Here is an 11,786-nt window from a genome sequence, read left to right as displayed (position 1 = left end):
ATTACTCTTGCCTGGAAAATCCCATTGGCGGAGGAGCCTGGTAGGCTGCAGTCCATGGGGTCACTAAGAGTCGGACACGACTGAGCAACTTCACTTTCACTTTTCACTTTCATGCATTGGAGAAGGAAACGCCAACCCACTCCAGTATTCTTGCCTAGAGAATCCCAGGGATGGGGAGCCTGGTGGGCTGCCGTCTATGGGGTCGCACAGAGTCGGACATGACTGAAGCGACTTAGCAGCAGCAGCAGCAACTTACTCTAAGCCAGGGTTCTCCTAAGCTGTAAACCCTGATCTCAACAAATCCATCCTTAAAAGAAAAGATTAGCCAGCTGTAGAGAGTGGGCCTAGTGGTGCCTCTCTTTCTAGACAGCTTCCACCTCAAGAAAGCAAGATTGAAAACATGTGGACACATGAGTAATATTTTCCCTACACTTTATACTTCTCAGAGTCTAATTTCATAACACTTGGTATTTCCCACTTTTAATTCTTCCGAGTCTTATTTTTTCCTTCTTAGTCTTTTAGTGGTTAGTCTTTCACAGACCAATCTGAAGAATTACCACAATGGTCCATAGAACCACCAATAATTGACCAGAAAATGAAAAATGATGGTGACTCAATGTGAATTTAAAAAATTAAAAAGTAAAGAAGACATATATATGAATGTGATATCATCTTGAAAATGTACACGTCGTATCTTTATTCATTATCTTCTGGCTCATTCTCAGCTCAGGCATTTATTCCCAGAGCCTTCCCTGATGACACCTCCATCTCAAGCCTTGTTCCATGTCTCTCCTCTGTGCTTCTAACATCCTTATGTCTCTCTCTGTGAGTGCCCTTACCACACTGCCCACTTATATACCTGTCTCTCTGATTAGATTGGAACCTTCTTGAAACAAGAACTTTGACTCACCTGTCCTCTCATCCCCAGCACCAACAAAGTATCTGTATGCAGTGTATGTGCTCGGGAAGTTTTTATGAATAAATTATCCTCTATCAGGCACCAAGCAATATGCAAGATAATTTATAATTATTTGGGCATATAATGTAATAGTATAAATATTTTTAAATTATAGGTATTATCCCATGTAATTCTAGCAAAAACCTTATGAGATAGGCATGACTGTTGCCAGTTTAGAGGGGTTGAGTCAGGCAACCAGACAGGATCAAAACTGGAACTGAAAGTTAGGGGAAAGGATTTCCAAAGCCCTGTGTCCAGCACTCTTTCTCACGCTCGTATGAGCTATTGGCACTACAGAATGATGCATTATTCACTTTTTTCCCCCAAAATAAACCATCTGCTTGTTCTCTCCCATTAATATGTAATCAAGCATTAGTTAGATTTGTTTGCGATAATTTTATCTTAGACATTATACTTTAGAGTCTAATCAAGTACACATTTTTCTATTGATGTCCAAGTGACAGCATTAACATGCAGTGTCCGTGTAATAACTGAAAGATAATGCCAGCTAAAATCTCACAGACCCTGGGTATGAGCTGCATGGGTTGTATATGGAAAATACTATCTTCTTTGTTACTTAGAAGATCTGATCTTGGTCAGCTGTTAAAAGGGCTTGTAGATGACGTGGAGATTCCTCTGGCTTTGTAGGCACCATCATCATGAGTTAATAGATGAAATACAGCCTGTACACACACTTGGAAAACACTGCTGGCTTTTATTTTGCATAGTCTTACATTTTCCACTGACAGGTTCCAGGATCAGAGAGGAAGTCTGGAATCATTATAATCAACAGCTTTAAAAAAAAAAAAAGGCAGAAAGACAGACCTCACTCATTTCCTAATGGCAACAAAATGATTGAGAGAACAAGTTCAGGACCCCTGTGCCTTGCTGCAAAAAGTGACAAGATTAAAAAGGATAAGACATTGCTGCCAAGATGCTGAGGAACCATCTCAAAGAACTTGGAAGGTGACTCCAAGACATATGGTCAGAGAATGGACTTCGAGTCAATCTGTGAAATCAGATGTAAGATGAAGCCTGCCCTCAGGGATCAACATGAAGGCTCCAGATTGGCATATGAGTGTGGGACACCTGGAAAAAGTAGGGCAAAAATCAAAGCTCTTAAGTGAATAGGAAATCTTGCATGATATCAGCTAGGGAAGGAAAGATACCCTGGATTAGCCCAGGACAAAAGATGCTCTCATGGTATCTGAGATCAAACTAAGCACTTATATCCTCAGAGACCTAAGCTTATTCAGTATATTTGGATCATTGTTAAGAAGGGACTCACCCATGTCTAGCAATTTTAATCCCTATGAATTTTTCCCTCCAGCATTCTCTGTGGAATATTATGGCCTATTCTGGGACTATATGGAAAATCCTATGTTCCCAGGTGACCTAGGGACCTCATCCAAATAAAAGAATACCACCCTCCTTCTCAGATAATTTAAACTCCATTGACAATTTCTCTGCTGGTCTTATGTACATATTCAGAACTCAGTTAAGGAAGCTGTGCCTGTCTAGTTCCCCTACCTGCCTGTAAACCTAAAACCTTACCCTACCAAAGAATAACTGGGAAATGAACTCTCCAGATAAACAAAAATTCTTTGTCTAAAATCTGATTCTTTAATGAAAAGAAAATGTTTCCTTTAGACCAATAGTAAAAACTCACTCTTTCCTTCTGCCCCCATCCCTGTTAGTCTTTTTGCTAAGTAATATAAGTGACAATAGGTTACAGGATGCCATGCTTAGCATTATCAAATATCTACAGCTTCAGTCTGTATAAATTCAAACAGTGGAAGAGCTTTTGTGACCACTAAGAAGCCACTAAGAGGAAATAGTTAAAAGACCTAAAAAATGCAGCGATGTATATTTTACTCAAATTTTCTGAATGCTTAGTATATTATGTAAACTCTGATAGTTTGAGTTTCAAATCATGACAACTAATTTGAACTAATATATGCAATGCTAGGACTTCTCTGGTAGTTCAGACAGTAAAGAATCTGCTTGCAAGGCAGGAGACTTGGGTTCAACCCCTGGGTCAGGAAGATCCTCGAGAGAAGCGAATGGCAACTCACTCCAGTATTCTTGCTTGGAGAATTCCGTGGACAGAGGAGCCTGGCGGGCTACAGTCCATGACGTTGCAGAGAGTTGGACACAACTGAGCAACTAACACTTTCACTTTCGTGCAACTTCAAGGGAATTCATTAGAAGATTTCTGGAGGGTTCCACCAAACCCAGAGTGAAGATCAACCTAGATTCAGGAATGGAGCTGGGACTGGGTGTCCTATCCCAGACTGAGACAAAGCCTGAACCAAAGAGTCCTTTAGTCCTGTAGGGAATGAGAACAGACTCCATCTCGCAGTCTGCTTTTCTCTATCTACCTGATTCTTCTTTCTCACTGCTGTCCTCCTTCTGCCCATGAGTTCATAGTACAGACCACAGTCACCAATAGTTACTCAGTTTTAAATTCTACCATACAGATACTCAGAGGGAGACATCTCCCTGTTTTCTGCTTGCCTCAATCTCTCTCCCTTAGAAAGTAAGCTGAATTAGGCTTGAAGATAGTAAACTGCCAATAATATAATTTAACTGATTTCAGGAAGATACACAACAAAATTTCCATCATGTCATTAAGCATAATATAGTGAAAGAAAACAAATATTACAATAAAACCACAGGGTTTGTATCACTGAAAAGCACAAAGATTTGCAAACCCATGACTGGAATAATAAAGAATTATGAAAAATAAGGACAGTGTGAAAACAAATAAAATGTTATTAAATATATGTGCCATGCGTGAGTGAGCTGAGCACTCTGGGATGCAGACAGACAAAATGAGGAGCTCAAGACGTTTGGGGCAGGATGAAAGCAGATAACAGATTAAAGAAGGAAGCAGCATGATTGGGCAAAGTAAAGCTCAGATCACCACGCAGATTTGACGACGAAGTCTGAGACGAACAAAAAAGCAGCTCCAAAGTAAAGATCCCCTATTAGAGGAGGTCAGTGTTGGACAGAAATAGCCACGCCCTAGCACCCCCTGCCACATCACTCATTGGCGAGAAGCTGCCCAGAAAGAGCAGAGCCATAGCTTGAAAGCTGAACTGAATCCTGAAGCCAGTAACAGCAGGAAATGGTCTGCTAACTGCACTCCTTGCAGCTGAATAGCAAATTTTTTCTTGAAGAGAGATTTAAGTGGCACAACTCCACTTCAGCAGCGTATAAAGGCAGAATGATAGCCAGGTGGATAAAAGCCTGCATTCCCACCAGCAGAGAGAACATGCTCATTTTCTTGTACCTTTACCAACACTGAATATTACATGTGGTTGATTCCTTTTTTAGATTTTCAAGTCTTCTGTACATAGTATTTTCTTGTAATTTAAAAAAATTAACTTCCATAACTACGGTTACCAAAAACAAAGTAGAAAGACATTTATCATTTTTTGCTGCCTTGAATCCATTCCTCTTTGTAGAATGCCCCAGTTTTTATTCTGGGAGAGTCACTTCTCCTGCACGCTAGACTGTCAGTAGAAGGGCAATGCGAGTGTTATAGGCTACATTGCGCCTCCCCCCCTGCCCACCACACACACACACACAAATCATACGTTGATGTCTTAAACTCCTAGTACTTTAGAAAGTAACTATATTTGGAGATAGGGTCTTTAAAGACATAAATTAAAATAAGGTCATTAGAGTCGGCCCTGATCCAATATGATGTTGTCTTTTTTAAGAAGAGGACATTCAGACACAGACATGTACAGAGCAGAGACTATGTGAAGACATGGGGAGAAACTTTGTTGTTCAGTCGCTCAGTCATTTCCGACACATTGCAATCCCACGGACTGCAGAACTCCAGGCTTCCCTGTCCCTCACTATCTCCCAGAGTTTGCTCAAACTCATGTCCATTGAGTCGGTGATGCCATCCAACCACCTCAGCCTCTGCTGTCTTCTTCTCCTCTTGCCCTCAATCTTTTCCAGCATCAGAGTCTCTTCCAGTGAGTCGGTTCTTTGCATCAAGTGGCCAAAGTACTGGAGCTTCAGCTTCAACATCAGGCCTTCCAATAGATATTCAAGGTTGATTTCCTTCAGGATTGACTGGTTTGATCTCCTTGCTGTCCAGGGGACTCTCAAGAGTCTCCTCCAGCATCACAGTTTGAAAGCATCAGTTCTTAAGCACTCAGTTACCTGGTCATCTACAAACCAAGGAAAGTGGCCTGGAAAAGATTCTTCTATGACAGCCGTCAGAAGGAATTAACTCTAGTGAAATCTTGATGTTGGATTTCTACCCTCAAAAATTTTAAAAAATTAATTTCTGTTGCTTAAGCCCCTACCCCAGGCTATAATATTTTATTACTGCAGCCCTGGAAAATTCATATAATCAGGTTTCTACTTCCTATTATGTAAGGAGAGAAGAACAGATCCTTCTTCAGGATATAGCTGGGAGAAAGCTTAGGATACAAGCCTCAGGGTTGGCAGCAGAAGCAGTGCTCTGCCCTGGTCACTCTGCTGTGGACAGTACTCTATGCTCCTTGACTCTGTAGAGAGCATCCCTACCTAACACTCGCCCCTTTTTCTCATGAGTATTTCCCTCCCATCCAATAGCCTTCCAATAATTTCACAGTCAGGTCTGATAGCTCAACCAGGATTCCTAACTGACACAGAAAGTTTTCCTATCACTACTAAATAAATCAGTTTGGCAGCAAAACCCAGTGTGGAGAAACTGTTCATCATTCAAGAAACAAACATGTAAATATATCATTTACATCCATCCAGAAGGTAGGTATAAAATCATCTTCCTCAATGGTTCAAGAAGCAGATTTTGAGACATTGCTGTTAAGAGAGATTTTTCCCCATAGCTGTCATGATAGAGAAAATATGCCTGCTTTTTCAAATTTTTCACCATTTCTTATAAACTAAAATTTTACTACATTTGCCCTTGCCTTCTCCCGACTTTGACTTTAGCAAATCACAGGTAAAGATTTATGAAACTAAACTACACTTTTCACAATTTGCTGTGGCATTTAAGGGGTTGAGCTTCTGGGGTCCAGGTCTTCTAGTCCTGTTTTGAGAAAGAATGACACAAATAGGTCTCTTTCTGCACTAGCTCACAGGGCAAGGGCCAGAAAGGTAAAATCACAGTATCTCAAACACTTGAACTGATATAACTAACTGCATGGTACCTAGATTTGATACTATTTAAATAACTGTGTGTTAATAAGATTGATTAAGGATGGAGTAACACCTGAAGTAAATCTCTAATAGTGGAACTACCCTTAGTCTAATTCTGGTCAATATTTCTCTTCAGTGACCTCTGCCAAGAGTAGGAGACATGCTTTTCAAATTTCACAAGTACAAACCTATAGGAGATAATCAATATGTTAGACACAAAAGTTAAAATTTTAAATGATACCGATTGCCCCAACCAATGCTATCATTTCATCTTCACTGACAAAATGAAAACATAAAAAGATAGCATTTTAAAACGTCTTGAATTTAGTATCAAAATTTTTACTCTAGTACCAAAATTTCAGTAACAATATATGTGGCTTTAAAATGTTCCAGGCAAACCATTTAACTCAGAAAAGTATAAGGGAATTAATTGAGATGTAGAAAAAAAACACCCAAAGCAATATCCTATTTTTATAAGACTACAGATGTGTATATATTAATACATATATACACAAACAAGTATGTGTGTGTGCCTACTTAAATACATAAAATAAGGATCTAAATCGTTGCCTGTTTCTCTCTTGGGAAGAGTATTTAGGAGAGAGGAGTGGGAAGAAGGGTTTCTCTTATTTTACTCTACATATTTATCTATGGTATGGAACCTTTACCAAAATAACTTCCTCATATGTTAATTGTATAATAAAAGATTAATTAACCAAGTATATAAGGCACAGGTTAAAAACTGAATTTCACCTTAGGGTTCAGGATAAAATATTCATGCCTAAATTATAGGAAGAATTCGTTCTAGACCTCACTAGTCCAGTCAAACAGCATCACAAAAAATGCATTTGATCCTCAAAAGTATGTTTACCAAAATAAGTGTACACAGGGGAGGAAAAACATAATAGCTAGTAGTTTAAAATCCATTTCATATATTGGAAGAGATTGAACTGATTAACCAAAAAAGCAAGCAAAATAAGAGGCAACTGAAGATTTTTTTAAATATTTCAAAAGACATCAAAAAAAGAGGTCAAGACATTAAAAGTGAAAGAAAGTGGAAGTGTTCGTCATTCAGTTGTGTCCAGCTGTCTGTGACCCCATGGACGGCAGCATGCCACTTCCCCCTGTCCTTCACCATCTCCTGGAGCTTGCCAAAAGTCATGTCTGTTGAGTCGGTGATGCCATCCAACCATCTCATCCTCTGTTGTCCCTTTCTCCTCCTGCCTTTAATCTTTCCCAGCATCAGGCTCTTTTCTAATAAATCAGCTCTTCGCATCAGGTGGCCATAGTATTGAAACTCTAGCTTCAGCATTAGTCCTTCCAGTGAATATACAGGGTTGATTCCCTTTAGGATGGACTGGTTTGATCTCCATGCAGTCCAAGGGACTCTCAAGCACCACAGTTTAAAGGCATTAATTCTTCAGTGCTCAGCTTTCTTTATGGTCCAACTCTCACATCCATACATGACCACTGGAAAAACCATATCTTTGACTATACAGATCCTTGTCGGCAAAGCAATGTCTCTGCTTTTTAATATGCTTTTTAAGGTAACCTTAAAAATGCATTCCAATATTAGTGTGTTAGTGTTAGTCATTTAGTCGTGTCCGACTCTTTGCAACTCCACAGGCTGTAGCCCATCAGACTCCTCTGTCCATGGAATTCTCCAGGTAAGAAGACTGGAGTGGGCTGCCATTCCCTTCTCCAGGACAATAAACATTAGGTACAGACTTAATGATTCCACTTATACAAGGTACCTAGAATATGCAAATTCAAAGAGTCAGAAAGTACACTGGTAGATGCCAAGGGTCGGAGGGGTGAGGCTGTGGGGAGGAAGGGTGAGGAGTTAGTGTTTAACAGGGACAGTTTCCGTTTAAGAAGGTAGTTGTTTCAGTTTACCTTATTTTGGTTAACATTCTTTTGAAGATCAAATACATTTTGTGTGATGCAGTTTGACTAGACCAGTGAAGTCTGAAGCTAATTCTTCCTGTAACTTGGGCATAAATTTTTTTTTCTTGACGCTTAAGGGGAAATTTAAAGCTTTTACCCCTGTACCTTGTATACTTGGTTAATTAATCTTTTATTATACACCCATAAGGAGATAGATGATGGTGAGAATTGCACAACAATATGAATATACACTGGACTATACACTACACTATACACTGAATTATATATACTGAAGGACAGGGAAGCCTGGCATGCTGCAGTCCATGGGGTCACAAAGAGTTGGACATGACTTAGTGACTAAATGACAACAACAACAAAAACACTGAACTATACTCTGAACTGTACAGTTGCTGTTGCTGCTGCTGCTAAGTCGCTTCAGTCGTGTCCGACTCTGTGCGACCCCATAGACGGCAGCCCACCAGGGACCCCATCCCTGGGATTCTCCAGGCAAGAACACTGGAGTGGGTTGCCATTGCCTTCTCCAATGCACGAAAGTGAAAAGTGAAAGTGAAGTCGCTCAGTCGTATCCGAATCTTAGCGACCCCATGGACTGCAGCCTACCAGGCTCCTCCGTCCATAGGATTTTCCAGGCAAGGGTACTGGAGTAGGGTGCCATTGCCTTCTCCAAAACTGTACAGTTAAGTATGGTTAAAATAATATGTTTTATGTTATGTGAATTATACCACACATGAAAATTTTTTTTTAAAGAGGGGGTCAAACATGAACCCCCCTCCCACATGTTTGGGAACACATGTAAGAATTAAAGATTTTAAAATTAAAAAAAAAAAATAAGAAAAAAATTAAAATAAAATAAAATAAAATAAATAAATAAAAAGGGGGTCAAGAGTTTTAACTGGAGGGAACAACTAGAATTAGTAGAAGTATAGGAAAGCAGACATTAGGTCACTAATTCTAACAATTAGAACTTCACCCAAATGAAATCCTTCACTTCTGGGTGGGTCTAGGTGACCATCTATTAAAAAGTTGTAAAAAGAATGCTTCTGCTTCAGTTTGATACTAATTATATTTTGTCTATGCTCATCTCGCTAATAAATTTTATCTGGAGTACACTTTCTTAATAAGTTCAAATTATCACGCTCATGTTAATTTCCTAGGTGTCCCATATGAAACTACCGCAGACTGAGAGGCTTAAAAGAGAAATTCATTGTCTCACAGTTCTAGAGGCTGGACTTCTGAAATCGAGGCATCCGCAGGCCCATCCTCCCTCCAAAGGCTTGAGGGAAGACTGTTTCTTGTCATTGCTATCAGTCCTTCATATTCCTTGACTTGTTGATCCAGCCTTTAGATCTCTGCCTCAGTCATCACACTGCCTTCTCTCCAGTGTGGCTCTGTCTCTTTTTACTCTCCTTACAAGGCCCCCAGTCACTGAACTTACCCTAATCCAGTACGACTGCATCTTAATTTAACCAATTACACCTGTAACGATTTTATTTCCAAATAAGGTTACAATCTGAGGTTCCAGGTAGACAGTTGGGGCTTGGGGACACTATTCAACCCTGTACATGTTTAAATTATCATGAATTCTGAAACACACTAAATTGGTTTGCTCTATACTTGCAGCCCAAGTCTGTGCTCATAATTCTGAAGGTAATAGAAGAACCATACAGATTAGAAATGAAAGGGAAAGTGGAACTGCATACAGGTAAAACAGAAGAGCCTGAGGTCTGGACAGGAATAAATTAATATAAAGGAAACAAATTACAAAAACAATGACCTTCTATAAAATTAGTATGATTTTTTTGTATTTGTAATTTTATGTTGTTAGATGTCCTGGTAGCATGTACACCATATGTGCATGATATATCTCTGCAAATATATATAATAGCAGTCGTTCACTTTCTTTATAATCAAAGACAGTGCTACCAAGAAAGCAACTAACTGGTGTGTATAGACATGGACTTTGGGCCATCTTTCTGTGAACAGCCACTTCCTGGCATCCCACTGAAACAGATTATTGAGAGCTGGAATCATTCCCAAGAAAGTATATTGAAATTTACTTTATTTTCTCATTAAAGTCAGGCAATTGCAGTGTATAGTATAAATTACACCTCAACTTAAATTACATGTTTTCCTTTAACCAAGGGAGAATTCTTTTCAATTGCAATCTTCACAAGTATATCTATAAATCCATAAATGAAAGGGGAAACTTTTCTTTATATTCCCAAATAAATATCAGCATGAGGTTTTGCAGTATGCTAACATTTAATCTTACCTCACTGAGAAATGTAAGTGATTTTTCTAGTTAATTGTCTGAAACTCCTGATAGAGTTGTTTTCCTCTGAAATTTTAACTATATTAATGAGACTACCTCATAAATGTATTACACTTGCCTGCACTGGTGAATAGAGCACTCAGTTCAGTTCAGCTCAGTCGTGTCCGACTCTTTGCAACCCCATGAATCATAGCATGCCAGGCCTCCCTGTCCATCACCAACCCCCGAAGTTCACCCAGATTCACGTCCATCGAGTCAGTGATGCCATCCAGCCACCTCATCCTTGTCGTCCCCTTCTCCTCCTGCCCCCAATCCGTCCCAGCATCAGAGTCTTTTCCAATGAGTCAACTCTTCTCATGAGGTGGCCAAAGTACTGGAGTTTCAGCTTTAGCATCATTCCTTCCAAAGAAATCCCAGGACTGATCTCATTTAGAATGGACTGGTTGGATCTCCTTGCAGTCCAAGGGACTCTCAAGAGTCTTCTCCAACACCACAGTTCAAAAGCATCAATTGTTTGGCTCTCAGCCTTCTTCACAGTCCAACTCTTACATCCAAGCATGATTACTGGAAAAACCATAGCCTTGACTAGACGGACCTTAGTCGGCAAAGTAATATCTCTGCTTTTGAATATGCTATCTAGTTTACAGCATAGTGGATTATATTTAGCTTTTTCCCTTATGATTTCTATTGAAAGTTACACATTTGTAATGGGCAGAATGGTGGCCCCCAAAAGATATGTTCATGTATAGTATGGGCTGAACTGGGCCCCCCCACATTCACATGTTGAAGCCCAATATGTCAGAATGTGACTATATGTGGGGATAAGGTCTTTATGGAGGAAAATAAGTTAAAATGAGGCCTTTAGGGTGAGCCAATCGACTGGCATCCTTACAAGGAAAGGAAATTTAGACACACAAAGTGACACCAGGGGCACATCTGCAAAGAGGAAAGAACACAGGAGGATACGATGAGAAGGGGGCTGTCTGCAAGCCAAAGAGGGAGGCCTTGGAAGGCGCAGAATCTGCCAACAGTGACTTCCCTGATCATCCAGTGGTTATATTCAGACCTCCCAATGCAGGGGGTGTGGGTTCCATCCCTGGTCAGGGAACTAAGATACCACATGCTGCAACTAAAAGATACTGAGTGCTGAACCTAATACCTGGCGAAGCCAAAATAAAAACAAAAAACAAAAGAAAAAGCCTGCCAACACCTTAACCTTAGGCTGCTAGCCTCCAGGACTATGAAACAATAAAATTCTGTTGTTAATGTTATGTCATCTGCAGTATTTTGATATGGCAACCCTAGATGTAAATCAATACAACATCCTAATCCCTAGAATCTGTGAATAACACCTTACATGGCAAAAGAACGAATATTACTTAATATGGCAAAAGATGTGATCACGTTAAGACTCTTGAGGGAGGAGAAAAGGAGTTTGTCCTGAATTATCTGGGTAAACACCAAATGCCATCACCAATATCC

The sequence above is a fragment of the Capricornis sumatraensis genome, chromosome 1 (genome assembly GCF_032405125.1).
Source record: "Capricornis sumatraensis isolate serow.1 chromosome 1, serow.2, whole genome shotgun sequence".
NCBI lineage: Eukaryota > Metazoa > Chordata > Mammalia > Artiodactyla > Bovidae > Capricornis > Capricornis sumatraensis.
Note: the sequence above shows the minus strand (reverse complement) of the source record.